Genomic DNA, 19,029 nt, shown 5'->3' with positions numbered 1-19,029 from the left:
ATTCTGGATAAATCCGCTAAAATATAATCTTGGTTTTCCAACATGAAGCCAGGCTTAGAAAAGGGGAGAATATTTAAGGATGAGATGGGTTAAAAAAAAAATCTAAGGAAACAAACAACAAAGCAACAAACTAGTTCTCTCAGGCTGCCTGGCCTCAGGAAAGATGGTTTCAGGGGTAGATTCCCCACCAGGGAGCCCCAAAGCCCCACATTTCCCTGGCAGCGTGCCAGAGGGTGGTACGTTCTTAGTGTCCGTTCAGGTGCTTCTGGGGCTGCCAGGTTCTTTTCTGCTATGCTGCCTAGTGGGGAGGATGTCTCCCACGGGGGGCAGGGACACGACAGCAGAACAACTTCACCATCATGTCTCACGGCACAGGGTCGCATCCCAGATACGTGTCAGTCTTGCCCTGACAAGGGGAACGGAATTATCATGATGAGTTCAGAATAACTGACACTCACACAGGTGCTGCGTTCCTTGAACACTTGCTACAGGTCCTCGTGTTGGGACTCAAGCCTCAGTGTCTGCAGGATGACCGTCTCCTGCCAGCCATGGTGCCGGCACCGCCACTGCCTCTGATTAGGCCCCAGCTCTCTGTGCTGCTCAGTGGCAGCTGAAGCTTCTGTCCCCAGCATCCTCACCGCTCTTCAGTGAGGTTCCTGGAGGGGCAGCTTGCTTTCTTGGGGCTTACTGTTAGCTTTAAGAACTTGGGATGAATTACGGCAGAGCTGCACCTGAGGATTACTTGGTGGCTCCACCCTGCGTCACACCAAAAGTGAATCTTTTTATGAATGATTAGGACACAATCAAGGACAGAGCCCAGATACACTTCAGCCCTCCTCCTGTTACCAGCGTTCTTGGCCTTCCCCAATCAATAGAAATTGACTAGAGGCCAGACAAGAAATTCAGGCAAGGCTTCAGTGGGGCCCCTGCTACAGCAGGGGGGAGGGAGAACAAGTAGCGGGTTCCCTCTCTCACTCCTGGAGGGAAGGCGAGCCAGTTCCTCATATGGGGAGGGTAGGGGTGTGTCCAGGGGTTTGGCTTAGGTGGTGTGCCCACCCCTTTGGTGGTGTCGAGTGCCGGGGGCGCGTGCAGTACCCTGTTTTTGCTTCAGCTCTTCAGAAGTGGCAGTTGGGTTTTTTTGGCTTTTTTGTAGCTTTTTGTCCGTAATCTGCCCCCACTGCGCATGCGTGCAGTGATTTTTAGTCCCATGTAGTTTCGTTGTATTTTGTTGCTCCTGGAGACATCTGTCCAGGTGCAAGCTCTGCAGCCCTGCAGCAAAGGGGCCCAGGTCCCAGCCTACCTCATTTCTAGTCCTAGAGAAGGTTCCTTAAGACATGCCTCCCAGAGGTCAAAGGAAGCTTTCTCGGTGGGGGAAGAAGGGGCCATTAAAAAAATTCATTAGCATCAAAATTCTTACCATGTCTCCAGCAGGTCTAGCAAATTCTCTAATGCACAGGCTTTGTGGTGCGTGCCTTTATAATCCTAATGTTCCTCTGTTACCTACACACATTGGGCCCCTAGCCCAGACCTTCCTGGGCACACAGGTATTGGAGAGAAGATTGGAAGCCAAAGTGGACTCAGCCTGGAGAAACTGGAAATTTATGAGAGCATCCTGAATATGTTCAACATGTTAGTACAGAAGGGTAAAGTTTTCTGGAATTAGAATTCTTACAATTAAAAATGACACCTGGGGCTTCCCTGGTGGCGCAGCGGTTGGGAGTCCGCCTGCCGATGCAGGGGACACGGGTTCGTGCCCCGGTCCGGGAGGATCCCACATGCCGCGGAGTGGCTGGGCCCGTGAGCCATGGCCGCTGGGCCTGCGCGTCCGGAGCCTGTGCTCCGCAACGGGAGAGGCCGCAACAGTGAGAGGCCCGCGTACGGCAAAAAAAAAAAAAAAAAAAAAAAAAATTGACACCTGTATCTTAACCTTGAGGCCATTTTGACATATTATAAGGGTCAGAGTAGTAGCCAGGAACTGGAAGGTTTCCCTAGGCAGTCAAGGGCGTTTTATTACCTCATCTAATTTAAAGAATGATGTATTACCCCTACTCTAGTGACTATTTTGCGTTATGGGAGATTCACTTTTTATTGGTCACAGCTTTAGGAAATATCACAAAGGGGGAGTGAGCACGTATGCGTCCCAAAATCCAGAGAGGAGAATGCTGAAAATCAGAGCCAAGGGACACTTAAAGCTTCACATGCTTTCCCCCTGTGTTTGATGCCAGTAACGGAAAAACAGCATTGTGTGCCTTGAGTGGAGATTCTAATGAGACGGTACAGCAGTGACCCCGAGGCTGTTCTCCCTGGGATTTTTGTGAATTAAGAAACTAAGACTATCAGAGGGGAAAACTTTTCCAGTGGATAGCTCTTCTAGCTTGAAAACTATTAGTCCAACTAAAAACTGAAATTTTAAAAACAAAGGAGGTAGTGGCAAGGTGACATCAGGCACACATGCTCCACTAGAGATAGAGTGTGTATAACAGGGCCCAGAGAGCATCCTTCTAATACACGTTTGCCTGAAGACAGAGAGCTATCTGATGGGAAATTGTACGAGTGAGGATGTGAGAAGCACATGTCTTCGATTGTTTTGGATACATTTTCCCTTTTCTAAAATCATGGTCTAAAAATCTTGCAATATTGTAATTTCATTTGTCAAGTGGGAAACCCCAAAGTGGAGGTGACGGATTTCAGGAAGTCCTCACAAACCTTCCAATTCTGTTTCTAAAACTCTGCTGCTTCTGCCACAAATCCTAAGACAGGAGACTCACACAAGTTAATTTTATTCTGAAGAGAAACACAGTGGAAAACAGAGGTCTGAGTTGCCTCATCTCCAGTGGAGTTGGAGCTGATAAGATTTTACTTAAAAATTCGCTACTTCAGGGCTTCCCTGGTGGCTCAGTGGTTGAGAGTCCGCCTGCCGATGCAGGGGACGTGGGTCTGGGAAGATCCCACATGCCGCGGAGCGGCTGAGCCCGTGAGCCATGGCCGCTGAGCCTGCGCGTCCAGAGCCTGTGCTCCACAACGGGAGAGGCCGCAACAGTGAGAGGTCCGCGTACCTCAAAAAAAAAAAAAAAAGATTCGCTACTTCTACCCTGCTTTATTTACTGGAAAACTGGTATAAATCCTGAAATAGAGGGAAAATAAAAAGGAAATGGTCTCTTCTTTCCCACTGGATGTTTTCCCTGCTACAGCCCTTCTCTCTCAATTACACACACACACACACACACACACACACACACACACACACACACACCCATTTCGTTGGCCTTTCTATGGAGGTGAAGGGTACCTGTCTGGAGTTTCTGTCTCGTCCGTACTGCTGTGTCCATCAGAGTTTAGAGTGGGACACAGAAACCACCGAAGGCAATTCACGTAGAAAGGGATTTAAGGCAAGATATTCTGTTAACAAACTCTTTGCAAGAAAACAATTTGGAAGTTTAAAACAAAACAAACAAACAAAAAACCCCAACTAAACATGCAATTACTATATGGCCAAGCAATTACACTCTTGAGCTAAGTGAAAACTAGAGTCACAGAAAAACCTGTACATGAATGTTCATAGCAGCTCTATCTGTAGCAGCCCCAGACTAGAAGCAGCCCAAATACCCTTCAATGGGTGAATGGCTGCACAAACCTGGGGCATCCACACCATGGATTGCTACTCAACAATAAAAAGGGATGGGCTGCTGATACACACGACTGGGATGGACCCCCAGGAAACTTAGGCTCAGTGAAAAAAGCCAGTTCCCAAAGACTGCAAGCTGTATGAGTCCATTTATAATACTTTTTGAAGTGACAAAACTTGAGTAGTAAAGGGCAGATTAGTGGTTTCCAGGGATGAGAGATGGGGCTGTAAAAGGGCAGCAGGAGGCATCCTTGTGTTGCCAGATATTCTGTATTTTGATCTTGGTGGTAGATAAACGAACCTATACATGTGATAAAATGGCATAAAGCTAAACACACGTATGTACAAATGAGTACAGGTAAAACTGGGGAAATCTGCATAATAGAAGCAAATTGTATCAATGTCAATATCCTGCTTGTGATGTTGCACGGTAGTTTTTGAGCATGTGACCATGGGGGAAATTGGGTAAAGGGTGCATGGCATGTCACTGCATTATTTCTTACAAATACATTTTAATCTACAATGATTCCAATAAAAACCTTGGTTTAGAAAAAAAAAAACTTTGTAAGGAGTGGAGGAACAGAGGCTAGAGGGCTATCACTGGGCTGCTGATGTCAAGGGCACACCCCCAGAGCTCCAAGCCAGAATTTAGGAAGCTGCTGCCGCCACCACCCTGACCGGCTCCGGTACTCATGCAACTTGTGACAGACCTACACTTGGAACCTAGCTGCCGAAAACTTTTCTACTATGTGACCAGCAGGAGAAAGATGGTGCCTGTTTCCCTTCCACCTGTCATAGTCTGACTGGTAGAACTCAATTTCCAAAACCCTGGATGCAACATAACCTGGGAAATGTGGGCTTTAGCACTTCAGTTTTTCCAAATAGAATATGGAATGGAGTTGGAAGAGCCAATCATGGTTTTTACCCTAACCAGTTACTAGCTATGTGACCTCGGCAACACTTTTTACAAATTACAATCACCATTCTTAGATGACATGTTATATAAGGTTCTGGACACAATTCCAACGTGTTTTGGGGAGGGTTTCCCATACCACCAAGGAACATCAGCTGGGTGTGTCCTAACAACGCAACTCAATTTTTTTTTTTTTGGCCAGGGATTGACCCCACGCCCTCTGCAGTGGAAGCGTGGTGTCTTAACCACTGGACCGCCAGGGAAGTCCCAGCGTAACTCAATTCTGACACTTGTTACCAGGAGGTACCTTGGTCTCTAAGCCAAGGAGAGAGGCTACAGAAGGAACCAACCCTGCTAACACCTGATCTTGTTCTTCCAGCCTCCAGAACTGTGAGGAAATAAAATTCTGTTGTTTAAGCTCTCAATCTGTGGCAGCCTCAGCAAACCAATATACTGCTCTACCACTGTTCTCGGGCCCTCTCCAGATTCTGGGACAGCAAGACCATAGAAATGAGTGTCGCTCCCACAAGACTCCTAGGCGAGCAAAGCTTTCTATTGGAAGGAGAGCTGGTGCACGAGGGAGAAGGTATGAAAGAATGCCAGCTCCCCGAGGACTTTCAGGGAAGGGGTTTTAAAGGTCATGTGAGGGAGGGGATGCAGGAGCCTGTGCTCAGGTCTCCAATTCACTGGCGTCAAGGTGAAGTTTAGAGCATCATCAACCATCTGGTTTCAATAGGTCTGGGGTCCACATGCTTGTAGTCAGCAGTTTTCGTCTGCTTCCTGCAAAAACAAATTAGGAATGTGTGTCAGGCCTTTATCTATATCTTTCAGGGAACCGGCAGTTCAGTGGTTCTGCTAGGTGGCGGTTTTACAGTCCTGCTTTTGTACTTTGGAAACTGTGTACATTCATCAGTGGAACAGAGATAACCTTCTACTCCTGTGGGTCTTTGGTTATTTTCTCAGAAGGCCAAGCCTTTAGGTGCTTTGTTTTACTGGGCCTGTCAAGCCCACTAACTCAAGGCCATTCCCCAGTCCTTTTCCAAAATGGCTGTACTCCTGTCTTCCTGTCTCATCACCTTTCTTCAGAGAATTTTTCTAGAGAAATATCCTTCTTTTTTTTTTTTTTTGCGGTACGTGGGCCTCTCACTGTTGCGGCCTCTCCCGCTGCGGAGCACAGGCTCCGGACGCGCAGGCTCAGCGGCCATGGCTCACGGGCCCAGCCGCTCCGCGGCATGTGGGATCTTCCCGGACCGGGGCACGAACCCGTGTCCCCTGCATCGGCAGGCGGACTCTCAACCACTGCGCCACCAGGGAAGTCCAATATCCTTCTTTTTAAACCTCCCACTGTATTTCTGAACTACCATTTCCCTCAATATTTTGGAATTATTTTATTTGCAAGCCCTAAAATATAATTGATTTTCTTTCCATGGGTCTTCCACTGTCATGCTTCTTACCAGGACAGGCCAGCAGTGTGATCGGAGGTCTCGGCTGCCAGATAAACTTGGCACGTCCTCCCTAAGGATCCACTTTTTCAGCAATTTGGGGGAATGTTAAATAATTTATCTGCAAATTAATTCAAAGCATAGTTATATTAAAACAAACATAAGTTTTTAATAGAATCTAGTAGATTTCAAAGACATTTCTTGCTTATAGCGAGTTGCCCTAGTGAGAGGGTTTCCTCTCCTCTGCCTCAGGGCCTCTCTGTTAACCAGTGATGCAGCCCTCTGCTGGGGCTAGTAACAGACCTTCCTTTAGTCATTCTCTGAATGGAACGGACAGGGGAGAGGCAAGTGAATCCAGAGACAAGTCTATCCATAAAGTTAAGGCATATTGCTGACATGCTTAGGGGACAGAGAGATTTTTAATGAAATCCTGAGCTCTTCTATTTTGGGATTTGAAGGGTGTAAGGGTCTTTCCCCCCACCCCTACCCCCATTTTTTGTACGGGCCCTGCCAGCATGCGGGATCCTAGTTCCCCGACCAGGGATCGAACCCGCGCCCCCGCCTGCAGTGGAACCGCGGAGTCTTGACCACTGGACCGCCAGGGAAGTCCCAAGTCTGTAAGGGTCTTGCAGGTTAGGTTGGGCACCTCCTAGTCACTCAGTTTGTGATTTCAAGCGCTGGTCTGTGCTGATCCGTTGGGGAGAGGAATATGTACAGTGCAGAGAAGCAGAGCAGTGGGCATAAGGAAGTTCCTCTCTCCTCCCTGGTTCCAGCCAATGCTTAGGTACACACACCTGCTACCCTGCCAGCGTCTGAGTCAGCTCCTCTCCTCTCCCTGCCCTATGTGCAACTGCCACACGGAAGCCAAATTCGACAGACGTCAAGCTAGGACGCCACCTTGCATCTGAATTACTTTTTGAAATTCGGCATGTCCAGGTTTACTGACCTGTGCAGTCTTTTCAACACTTCCTTCTGCTGCACATGGTTGGGGTCACAAACTTTCGTCTTGCTCTGCCAGTCCTCTGACTACAACATTTTGAATCGAGTTACTTGGAATCTCGTGCCTGGTTCCAAGCCTCAGAAAAACACGAGAAGATCCAGAAAGCAGGTTAGGCGTGAGGCCGGTCATTGCCCCTATCCGTGACCCCATTCAGGGCCCTTGTAACGCTAGTGCCCTTCAGGAAACAGAGAACCAGACTCCTCAAAGGGCATTGCAGCAGGTTTCCAGGAATTACTTATCAAAGCCGATGACCCAGGGGCCGTGACCCCTAGATTCGGACGGGATTCAGGGCTTTCTCCTAAGGGAAATGTCTGCCCCTACTTCTTCCCAGCATCCTCGGATAGTGTGACGATTCCTGGGAGATTCAGGAGGGTGGAGGGGAGGACGTGCAGCGTGAGATGGTGAAGTCAGGCCGCCGACGGTCCGCCCCGTCCACTGCCAGCCCTTGCAAGCGGCATGCCTGGCGTAAAGACCCGGCATCCCAGCCTCTCCTGAGGATCCGGATAAGCCCGCGCAGGCGCGCCCGACGCCCCGCCTGGCGCGCGCGCTGCCGGAAGTGGGCGGGGCCTTTCAGCGTGGAGGGCGGGGCCTGCCGCCGGCGCGGCGGTGCGTCGTGCGGTGATGCAGCTGACGCTGCGCCCGCCAGGCCGCAGTCCGGCCGCCCCGCCCCCGGCCCGCCCCGCCGGTCCCCCAGGCGGCCCTGTCAGAGTGCGGCAGCGGGCGGCGCGGGGCTGGTCCTTGCAGCCGGCGAGGAGGCTCCTGCGGCATACCCCCGGCGGTCGGCGCCTCTCTTCAGCGCGCGCGGACATGGCCCAGGCAGCGGCGTGCTGCCCCAGCGCCCGCGGCTCCGGGGACGGCGAGACTGGCAAGCCCAGGAAGGTGGCGCTCATCACGGGCATCACAGGCCAGGTGAGCAGGGGCGGGGGCCGCGGGCACGTGTGCGCGCGGGGCGCCGGGGGGGCGGCCGCGGGGGCGCCGGGAGCTCGGGCCGCGAGGAGGCCGGTGCCCGCGCGCCGGGCTCCCTAGCTGCCCGGTCCCCTCGCCCGGGTCCCAGGTCGCGGAGGAAGTAAGACGGAGCGGTGCTGTGCAGTCACAGACCAGGAAATGTTTTCTTGTTTTGTGTTTTCTTACACGTTAAAAGCCACCTCGCAGGAACTTCCGAGACCGCGGCCGCACCTGGACGTGGGGCAGGCTGGTCTGGGCTCGGGCCAGGTCCCCTCCCTGCCCCAGACCCTCAGGAGTGTCCGGAGCCCGGCCCGCGAGCGGCGGGCGGCGCCGGGGCCGGGCCTCTAGGGTCCCCCCGGGCGGTGGCGGTGCCGACACCCAGGAAGTGATGGGGTGAATAAAGGTGATAATCCTAATGCGCACGCAGGCTGTGCTTATTACGCGCAGTCACTTGGCTGATAGGACCTCATTTAGTTTTCCCAGCTGCTCTTTGAGGCGGTGCTCTTATGATCTCCACTTCACAGATTGGGAAACCAAGGCCCGCGGTCAAAGCGCTAGGAAGTGTCCAGTTGGGATTCACACTGCTGTCAGACTCTCTGGCAGGAGACAAGAGGTAGAAACTGTCTAGGCGTACAGTCAAAGGGAGTTAGACAGTTGTAACTGCTGGATACCTGATTACTTCTTAGTTACTCATGCATCGTGCTGTGTTTAAGGTAATTACAGTAAACCCCGTTTTGAAAACTGGTGGGAGGGGTGTGGGGGAGGGACAGGGATCTGAGACTGAGTAAGAGAACCCTCAAAGTCAGTCAAGGGCCTGCATACTTTCAATATTATGGAGAAAGTAGTTAAGCTGTTCGTGTAAGTCTGTTGGTATGGCTTATGCCTACGGAAGTGCCAGCAGCGTGAATCCATGCAGGTTAGAAGGGAAGCCTTATTTAGAGCCGGGAGTGCAGTGGTCGGGTTGGTGCTGAGTGGCCTCCTCCAGGCTGTCTTCCTGAGCTACTCCCTGGCCAGACAGTTTTGGCTCCCCACTTCATTTCCACCTTAAAACCCCTGCTTGAGGGTCAGGCTCCTTCTAACCTCTGCACCAGTATCTCCCACTTCCCTCCAACCCCACCCTGTGCATTGTCCCCTCATTTGTTGGGTGTTGTGCTGGCTTCTGCAGCCCCTGGTACAGTGCTGATCTCTGGTTGCCACGTAAATCCCTGCTGGTGGAGTTTACTGCTCTGCTTCGCATTTATCTCCCAGGACAGTGACTCCCGCCGTGGGTCTCGGAGTGCTGTGAGGTTAATGCAAAGGATCTGGAGAGCCATACCTGCTGTCCAGTTTCTTAGTCGTGTTGGGTGAGAGCTTGTTGAGCTACTCATTCTGCTGAACATTTTATATATTCCTATGTAAGAGGCAGGTACAGTTTTTGTCCCCATTTTACACCTGGCTTAGTAAGTAAGGTTAAGTATGTTCCTTGAAGGCGCACACCTCATGAGTGTCAGGGCTGAGATCTGAACCCAAGAGTTGCTCTAGTCATTTTGTTATACTGCCTCTGTGGTAAGCCACATTAAGTTACAGCCCTGTGTGTGTGTGTGTGTGTGTGTGTGTGTGTGTGTGTGTGTGTGAGAGAGAGAGAGAGAGAGAGAGAGAGACAGACAGAGAGAGAGAGACAGACAGAGACAGAGAGACAGAGACAGAGACAGAGACGGGGGAGTAGGGGAGAGAGAGGGACTGTTTTACTCTAAGAAGAGGTCTCAGATTCAAGGTGAGGTTGAAACCGCTGCTCTGGCCCTTAGGGCTGTCGTGGCCTTTGTGCTAAGATGGGCTTTTGCATGGGTTGTCCCACGTTCGCCCTTGAGAGTGCATGCAGGTGGCCAGGGTGCCTGTCTGCTGTGCATCTCTAGTGCTCACTGCCAGCAGTCACTCCAGCTTTCTTCCTCCTGTCTCTTCCTGACAGTAGTTGTGAATCATTCCCGGGGTTTTTTTTACCTTATTAAATCACCTCGAAGAAAACCAGGCTGTGCTCTGCATTGCCGCTTCAAGGCCCTCTGCCAGCCATCCCCAGGGCTCACCTCATGGTCTAATTATGCTTGCTCTTTGCTACACCCGGGGAAATGTTATTGCTGCTCCCTGAATATTGCTGCCTTGTACCTCCGTGGGGTCATTATTTTGCACCTGAATGCCCTCACAAGTCTTACTCCTTTTAACTCAGCTAAAAGCCTCAGCCAAATGCAATCATTCCAGGCTTTGTATTTTCAATTCTTTGTATTTACAGATGTGCAATCCATGTTGGCTACATAGATAGTTCACATAGCTTAGTTCTTTGGTTTCTTAACTCCTTTAGGGTAGAAACCTTCTTTTGAGCTTACTACCTCCCATGTGGCTTCACCTAGTGGGCTTCCAAAATGTTGACTTACTCTTCCCATGAACAGAACTTGTCTCTACTGTGTGCCTGCAGGGTGCAAGGCTTGCTTTGTGGCTGCTGGGAGCCAGAGCCTACGTAAGCTGTACTCTCTGCCCTCCAGGATCTCACAGTTTTTGAGGGACTTAATGCACATGTCAAAGTCCGTATTTTACAAATATGTTAGGGGCCGCATGCCTGGTTCATCCAACCTCACTGAATGCTGGCAGTAGCAGGGGCTGTGTTTGGGGAGAACAGCGTGTACAGGAGTGCAGAGAGGGGAGAGTTTGGGGGGCCATGAGGACCAAACATAGTAATAATGGGAGGAAAGAGAATTTATTACATTTTGTACCTCTTGCTTATTTCCAAAAAGATTCTGAGGTGGCTTCAATAAGAAAAAACACAGCGTTGGACCATCCTAAGAAGAATGAAAAAAATAGGAGTCTGCAGTGAAGGCTGTAGAAAGATGGAGGTAGTGTCCCCAACACTGAGGACAGCTGCCAGGTGGGCATGAAATTCAGCTTTGAGCTTCCTGACCGTCGAGGCAGAGTGGGTGGGCACGTGGAACTTTGTTAGTACTGAACTCTCGGGGACACAGAACAACATGATGCACAATGAGCTCGATGGAGTCATCTCCTCAGGACGCTCTTGTTACCCCGATGGACTGTGGGAGCACATTTTTCGGTAGGTGGAGACTTCAGAGAACTGAATGGTCAGCGTTTGTGGGGTTTTCCCTTTCTGATATCTGTTATGTCAAGCTAGTCTCTGCCAGGAGCATAGGCAAGTTGGAACTGTAGATTACCTTGTCAGGTGTCCTTGGTACGAAATTAATATTGGTGTTTTAAATATGGAAGAACTGACACGTTGAGGTCCTCCACACCTGCAAGCAGCCTAGGTTTTCCTTAGGAAGCGCTTTAGATGTGGTCAGACATCTAAGCAAACACCAAGTCCAGAGTTCTGCGCCATGACACATGGAAGGCAAAGTGTTTATCTTTAAATGGTTGGAAAGTTAGTCCTGGTCAAGAGGAGTTAACTTGTCTGCTGTTGGCAGACAACACATTTTTACCAAGTCTTGCGTAGAGGAAAGAGATGGACCCTTTGAGCTGTCAGGCAGATTATTTAAGCCGTAATATTTTGTTTCAGAATTTTATTTTTATGGCCTTATTTTTTATTTTCACTAATTTAATTATTTTCTTTTGAGCATGTTCTAGCTGCCATCAGACAACCATAGCCTTTAAAGAGAGCATGTTTAAAACAGATACCCAGATTCCCTAGACTTAGGTGGCTCTCACAGGCTTATTATCTTCATTTAAGATGCTGGAAAATGGTAATTGAGAATTGGCAGGAAGTACCATTCTTTCCACAGTTTTCCTTATCCCTTTTAAATAATGCTTCAATGGGATCATAATAGATGACGGGGATATTACATCTTCTGGTTTTACTTTCTAATCCATATTTGGTGTCCCGCAAATTTCTGCATTCCAGTATTGGCATCAGAATCATCACTTGTGTAGATAGAGATTTCATGAAATGTGATGAAGTCTATTAAAATAAGCCTATTTGATTGGTAATGGCTACATGGAATTGCGGAGCCAAAGCTGTGTCCAGTTCAAGGGAGAGGCCCATGATAGATTAGTGATGTCTGCCTGGGAGAGGGATGGGAGTGATGGCACAGTGCTATGTCTTTACAGGATTGTGAATCCTTGGGTTTAGGAAAAAAGTGTCTTAATCACTTATCCCCTATATCTAGCATAACTGGTAAAGGTTAGGTACTCAAAATATTTCATAATTAAGTCTTTACTTACTGATGTTTATTATCTTGCAGAAAACTTGCCTGGAAGTTGTAGAAGTCTGTAGAAATGAGAACAGAATGCAGTTATTGTTGGTTGGGTAGAAGCAAGGCATTTCAGGGTACTGTGGGGGAATTGGACAGTGTATACCCAACATAGTTGCAATTTAGGAGATAAAATGATTTGTTGTAACTTCAGATTTAAAGGATTTAGAAAATACCCATTTCAGGGAAAAAAGTAACATATCCAGTTTTATATGATAGATTTCCTACCGTTTTTGTACTCATGTTAACCATTGAATTAAAAAAAATATTCCGTTGTCGTGTGCGTTGAGATCTTCGTACTGGAGTTAAATAACCGTCATTGTGTGGAGGAGGAGGGGAGGCTGAGAAGGTGTGATTCCCCAGGTCACACAGCCGGTTAGCACGGGGGCTAGGACTGATCAACACTGTCCTTCACTGACAGCAAAGGGGCTGCTTTGAGCCAGAAAAATTGGAGTAAAGGAGTCTATGGTAGTGAAATGTGGAGGATGGTGTTCTGTAAAGTTGAATAATAATAAATTACACCTGAAAAGCCATCAAATCTATTTCAGTATTTAAGGAAAAGGTGACTTTATGTTAAGTTTTATAACATTTAACATCTTATTTTGACAAAATTTTTGCAGTTTGAAAAGATTGAGAGGCAATTAAATAGGAGTCTTTAGTATTTAACTTACAAAGGAAAATTAATAAAATACAGGGACTAGAGAAGGTGGTTCACGTTCGGCCATTCCTTAGAGAACTCGGACACTCCCTTCATTGGAGGCGTATGCTGTCCCGAGCTAGAGTTGCCTCCGGAGCCTGCAGACTTCTTGAGCACGGCCTGTCTCCCCGTTACACGCAAAAGCCCAGTGCTTCTGTCTCCATGTGGGGCTTCGGGACTCCAGGGCTGAAATCGAGGGGAGTTTTATTAGTTACCACCTGATCGCTGAGATGAACTAGAAGAACTGCTAATTGTCCTTGTGATCTTGAACAGCTTTCTTTGAGGTGTGGAGTTCTCAACTTGCCTGTCCTTTGAAGCAGCCTTTCCTCAACTTTTGTTAGAGGTTTTCACTAAACTGGGATTATTTGGCTATGATTCCATATAAAGAATCAGGCTTAAGGAGTGAGGCAAAATGTTTGCCTTTAACCAGGATTCTGGACACTTGGTAGATAATTATTTGGGGGAAGGGCACAGAAAAAATTTACTGACATTGATAGAATGATTGCTGTGTGCCAGGCAGTGTGCCCAGCATTTTATATAAATTATCTCATTTAACTGTGGGTGGTAGGTATTTTTACTGTCCTCCCTATACCGAGCAAGGAAACTGAGATTTGGAGAACTTCAGACTTGCCTGAGAACCTCTTGCACCAGTCTTTTCTCAGGACCTTCTCTCCTGTGTCAAGTCAGACTAGCTCTGTTGGCCAGATTGTTGACAAACTGTACAAGTTCACTGCTCTTGAGAAGCAGGTTGTTTTTAAAGGCTGCTTTTTGATTAGTGCTTTACCATGCTGTTTAGGTGATATTAACATTACTAGCCTGTGTGTCTAGGAGAAGTCTGGGGTGAGGGGGGGAAGGGGGGCGGAGGGCTGCCCTCTGAAGCCTGCTGAAGACCCCTGGTGGCTCCTTTCCCCAGCGTTCTTCCCAGTTCTCTGAGGGTTTTACGGTAAGAAATGGAGATGGGGGAGCAGAGTGGCTTCCCTGCCCACAGACCTCCCGGTGGAGGGTCAAGAGCCAGCAGCCACTTCGTGGGCCCTCAGAAGTGGGCCAGGGCTGCGGCTTGGGTGAGGGCGGTCTGGTTGGAGCCTGTGGCTGCAGAGCTTGCCCGCGGCCCAATGTGCACAGGGACAGTCAGGTCTCCGGGTGGTGGAGAGAGGCGGGCGAGGGCCCTTCTCCACCTGCATGTGGACCGTAGTTACAGCTCCGGGTTCACTTGCTGTGCTTCTTTCCTCTCTGCAGAGTGGGGTTTGTTCTTGCTGTCAAGGCCCAGATTCCTGAGGAGACTAAGAAGTCTCCTGTTCTAGACTCTTGGATGCCGTCATGTAAGCTGGAACATCTTTTGGCCTGCAGAGTGCCCTTAACGGATACTTTGGACTTGCCTTTTCTCCAGGTGGTAGTTTAATCTGAAGAGATGCTTACTTGACTTGAGAGGACCCTCTCTTCTCTCTTCCAGTAAGCCTTGCATTCGGGCTGAGAGTGGTTCTCTATTTCATATCCCCAAAATTTCCAGTAGGATTTGGTGGGTTTTTTGTTGTTGTTGTTTTTTGCTTAATTAATCTTTTCTCTTGGAGGCAATTACATTTGGGGGCAGATCATCCTCTACTTAGTGATAGAAGTACTAGTGCTCATGATTAATTCGGTCGACGGATGTTTGAGTGCCAACGATGTGTCAGGCACTGGGGATACGACAGTGAACAGAACAGACAAAAATGAGCCTCCTGTGACACTCACGTTCTGGGTGGTGATGATGGCGGTGATGGTGGGTGGATGACAGTAATTAAGGTGTGTTGAGCATTCACTCTGTGCCAGGCACCGCTTAGTGGGCTTTACACCTGTTTCCTTTCTGGAGCAAGGGAGCCCTCCTCTGAGGCGGTTTTCTTGTCACCCCTGAGGAACGCAGAGGTTAAACAGATAGCCCAAAGGTCACTCCCGTCCTTGTTTGCAAAGTCAGAGGTGAAATGTAAATCCCAGTAATTTTATTTTCTATCAAGTTTATTACTAGAATTAACAAATAAATTCTAAGGAGAGGTAAATAGATGGTGTGTCAGATTTGAAAAATAAAGCATATTCAAGGGTCTTTTGTTTGTTTTTGCAGTTGTGGAAAGATATGGATTATAGTAGTAAAATAAGCCTGTATTAATCACTACATTATATGGCCCTTATTTTATTTTCTTTGCTGTCATTTAGGTCACACCGTTAATTAATTCATTGATGACTTATCTTGCGAACTCCCTAAATGCTGGGACTCTGTCTTGGGACAAGTGGAAGAGGAGTTGAATTTCTTGGCCAGCATGGGTTTCAGTTACTGCTTAGCTAGTTAGGAGCTGCATCGATTTGGGCAGGGTATTTACCTTTGCTGCCAGGTTGGAAGAGTTATTCCTACCGAATAGAAAAGAAGTCCGGCATGGAATAGGGCGTTTGCCCCATGACTAGAATGGACCTCTCTTCACAGTGCTAACCGGATAGTGAGAGTACTCCAATATGGGGAAAGGACATTGAATGTGGAGGGAGCCAAAGTCAGCCTTGCTCCGTGGGGGGAATCTATCGCCTAGGGCGGAAAGTTCCCTGGGATTTGGAATCAGCCACAGACTACAAACAGATTTGAAGTCCGGTGTGTCTTACAGTGCAAAGCAGATCTGGGGGCCGATCTTATCTTCCCTTGTGAGAGGATTGTGGGCAGTGGACTGGACTCTAATCCTCCTTACTGTGATTTTCGATCCAGGAGGAAAGGTTTGGCATAACTGGGAATGAGAAGGATGTCTTCAGTCCTGTCCTGCTTTGGTCAAAGACTGTTATGCGGTGAAACTTTTTTTTATGTCTTTACATTACACATAATTAATTGATTAACTGAGGAAAGAGCATGGACCTGAGAATCAGAGGCTGGGTTTTAACACCAATTAATTGTATAGCCTTAATTTTTTCTTAATCCATAATACGAAGGGATCACCTGGCGATCTCTAAAGTCTGTTCAGAGTGGAACGTGCTATAACTTTAGGATTGAACACTAATTATAGTTTATTGTATGCAAAAAAGTCTTGCATTTAAGCAGTGCAGTCATTTAATATCAGTTTCAAGCTAAGGCCAATAGGACAATTTAAAAAAAAATAAAACCAGTGACTGTTAACTGTAGTGAATTTATAATTAAGTGTGTAAACTGGGAAGAAATTCACATATGAGTTGTATTTTGCTAGAATTTATAAGGTTAAAGCAGGAATTCTGAGCTGTCTGCCCTGGTAGGTTTTACCAAATGAAGTGGTTTTTTGGTGAGGAAGGATTTAAAATTCCTGGAGATCACGCCTCATTTTCCACATTAAAAATTAGATTCAGAGAGGGCTTCCCTGGTGGCGCAGTGGTTGAGAGTCCGCCTGCCGATGCAGGGGACACGGGTTCGTGCCCCGGTCCGGGAAGATCCCACGTGCCGCAGAGCGGCTGGGCCCGTGAGCCACGGCCGCTGAGCCTGCGCGTCCGGAGCCTGTGCTCCGCAGCGGGAGAGACCACAATAGTGAGAGGCCCGCGTACCACCAAAAAAAAAAAAAAAAAAAAAAGCCGTCTCTGGCAAACTGCCATCCTGAGCAAACGCCCGGCGCACGGACTCCCGGGCAGTAGGCGCCTGGGGCGAAGCGCAGAGGTCAGGAAGCGGCCGTGGGGCTTCGGGACCGCGTGAGACTGGCCTGTGCCTGCCCTTCCCTGCCTGCGTCTCCCCGACCCCACCGCCAAATGGACTCGGAAACACTGCGACTTGTCTCCGGGAGTTGCTTGAGGGTTAAAGGACGTGGATGCCTCTCAGGCCCTGAGCCCAGTGGTTGGCACAGACGAGCGCTCAGCACCCACGGAATCAATGCAACCAGAGCACGGACGCCACCCTCCCCAGCAAACCTCAATTTAACAGATGCCCGCCAAGAAAATGACGTCTTCTCAGTGTCCCCCGAGTCATCCCCTCGGTGCCAGACTCTGGGGCGGGTTTCTAGGGCAGAAAGGTGAGCAAGTTTAACACGGCCCCTGCCCTCCGACCGGGGACAGGTACATGATTCCTCCACTTGGCTTCAAATACGCGCGCGTTTGTCAAGTAAAATCAGGGTCACCCTCAGATCGGGCCGATGCACCGTAGGGGAAATCTGGAAAGGCATCTGCTGCAGGAGCAGCTGGGGAAATGCAGGGTCGGGAAGCGCCCCCATGGGCCTTCTCTGCGAGGGTGCTGTGGGGGGACAAGGGGACTGAGAGGTACCTGGTGTGAGCGCTGGCTGGCCGGGGCACTCCCCCTCCGCGGGGTCCCCCTCCTCCGGAAGACGGGCACCGCCCTAGTCAGAGGCCTGAGCGTGGTCACCGCAGCCTGGGCACGCGCCACACGAGATGATGCACGAGGCTGACGCCGCTGCCTCGTGGATGCCCTCTGGTCACAGCGACCTCTCGGGGCCTGAGCCTCCTGCTGTCTGTCCTCAGCCTCGGTGCCCCCAAGGGACCCTGCTTCCACCCTAGTAGGTGACACGGGCCCCGTGCTCCAGTGTGTGGGTTCATCACATGCAAGGCCCACCCCTGTGGCCGTCCAGCCAATGAGGGTGCAGCTGGCGGGCTCCTGTGGCGGCTGTCTGGAGCTATCCGGATGCGGGAGCAGCCTGTGCAAAGCTTCTGAGGCCAGAGTGTGCCTGATGTGTTCAAGGAAAAGCCAAGTGCTTGGAGCAGAGTAGGTGAGAGATAGAATAGTAGGAAATGTGATCAGAAAGAGAATAAGGATTCAGGCTTCTACTGTGCATGAGATCTGAAGTCCCTGGAGTGTTTGGATCCTTAGAGAGGATTCTGTCTTATGTTTTGGAAGGACGCCTGTGGCTGCTTGACTGTGAACAGGTTATAATGGGCTGAAGAGTGAAGCAGGAAGGCCAAGTAGAAAGGTACTGCTTCATGCCTGGGCACAGTGGCGGAAACTGTGTGCCCTTCATGCCCTGCAGAGGGAGACGGCAGAAGAGCTGCAAAGAGGATCATCTGATGGAGGAGATGGAAAGGGAGACGCCCGAGAACCAGGGGAGAGCAGTGTTCGGACAACGAGGGGAGGTCTATGGGGCGTGGGGGGCATGGTGTTGAGTGCGGGGGCCTAGAAATGTCTACTGGGCTTAGGTGATCACCAGTGGCTGTGGGATGGATTTGGGCAGCAACAAGTCACAAGGGGAGAATAGAGAGTGTGGTCTGTCCTTTCAGCAAGTGTCAGCATGAAAAAAAAATGAGATGGGGAAGAATGAAGGCAAGGCTTTTCCTTAACGTACTAGTCATGGTTGAGCCTTTAGAGTGTGTGCTCTGTGCTGGTACCGTGCTGAGCACTTGACGTGCAGCCACTGATTTCATCCGCCAAGTTTTTCATGGTAGGTGTTATTATTATTATCCCCACTTTATAGATGAGGGTCCTGAGGCTAAAGGAAGTGGAACAACTTGCCTGAGGGTGCCAGCCAGGGGGAAATGGGATGTGGGCCTGAGCAGTCTGGCTCCATCATTGGTGCCCATGAGCACAGGGTCACGCTCAGCGGCCAGAGCCTGGAGACACCCATCCTTCTACTCCTTCCCCCTTCATTCCAGAAACACTCCCCAAGAGAGTGGTAAAGACCCGGGGGAGAGGGGTTGGTTGACAGATCAGGAGGAGGTCTGGGGTGTGTGCTAGCATCTTTCCCTGGCTTTCTGATCCTTGTAAGCTGTGAGTTGGTGCATTTGCTTCTTGCTCCAACTTTAGGGGCAGTGGTTTTCCTTTAACATCTGATGTATGTGAAAAGAGTTGTTGATTTTCAATTTGTTCATCTTTTTTCTTGTTATGAGGATGAGAGTCATGACTTCCAAGCTCCTTACTTGCTGGGCAGGAAACCTGGTTTTCTTTTTATGTCGGAGAATGTTCTGGTTTTTAGGAGATATGTGCTAAAAACAAATTTAGGAATGAGGTGTCATGAGGTTAGAAAATGTCGTTGAAAAGGTTCAGCATGTTGGGGAGGAAGAGATTTTCCTCTACCCTTCTAGCTTTTTGTGGCTGGTCTAAGAATTAAACTTTTTAAAATTTTAATTTTATTGGAGTATAGTTGATTTACAATGTTGTGTTAGTTTCAGAAGTAATAAGACTTAAATTGACGTGAGACTGATTAACAGGAGAAAATCACAGAAAAGTTTAATAATGTGTATCCATGGGAGAGACCCCAGGAGAACTGAGTAACTCCCC

The 19,029-nt window shown here is 49.1% G+C and overlaps 1 long non-coding RNA gene across 1 annotated transcript; it reads right to left on the bottom strand.

Annotated features, from left to right (window-relative positions):
• Positions 1–3,394: 3,394 nt before the first annotated feature.
• LOC132594549 (uncharacterized) lies at positions 3,395–7,381 on the bottom strand. Its single transcript, XR_009560767.1, has 3 exons — positions 6,927–7,381; positions 5,993–6,101; positions 3,395–5,318 (listed from the first exon to the last, which is right to left on the bottom strand). It is a non-coding gene; the product is annotated as an uncharacterized lncRNA (long non-coding RNA).
• Between the last annotated feature and the right edge of the window lie 11,648 nt (positions 7,382–19,029).

This window comes from Globicephala melas, chromosome X, assembly GCF_963455315.2.
Source record: "Globicephala melas chromosome X, mGloMel1.2, whole genome shotgun sequence".
Lineage (NCBI taxonomy): Eukaryota > Metazoa > Chordata > Mammalia > Artiodactyla > Delphinidae > Globicephala > Globicephala melas.
This window is presented reverse-complemented; position numbering and strand designations above follow the sequence as displayed.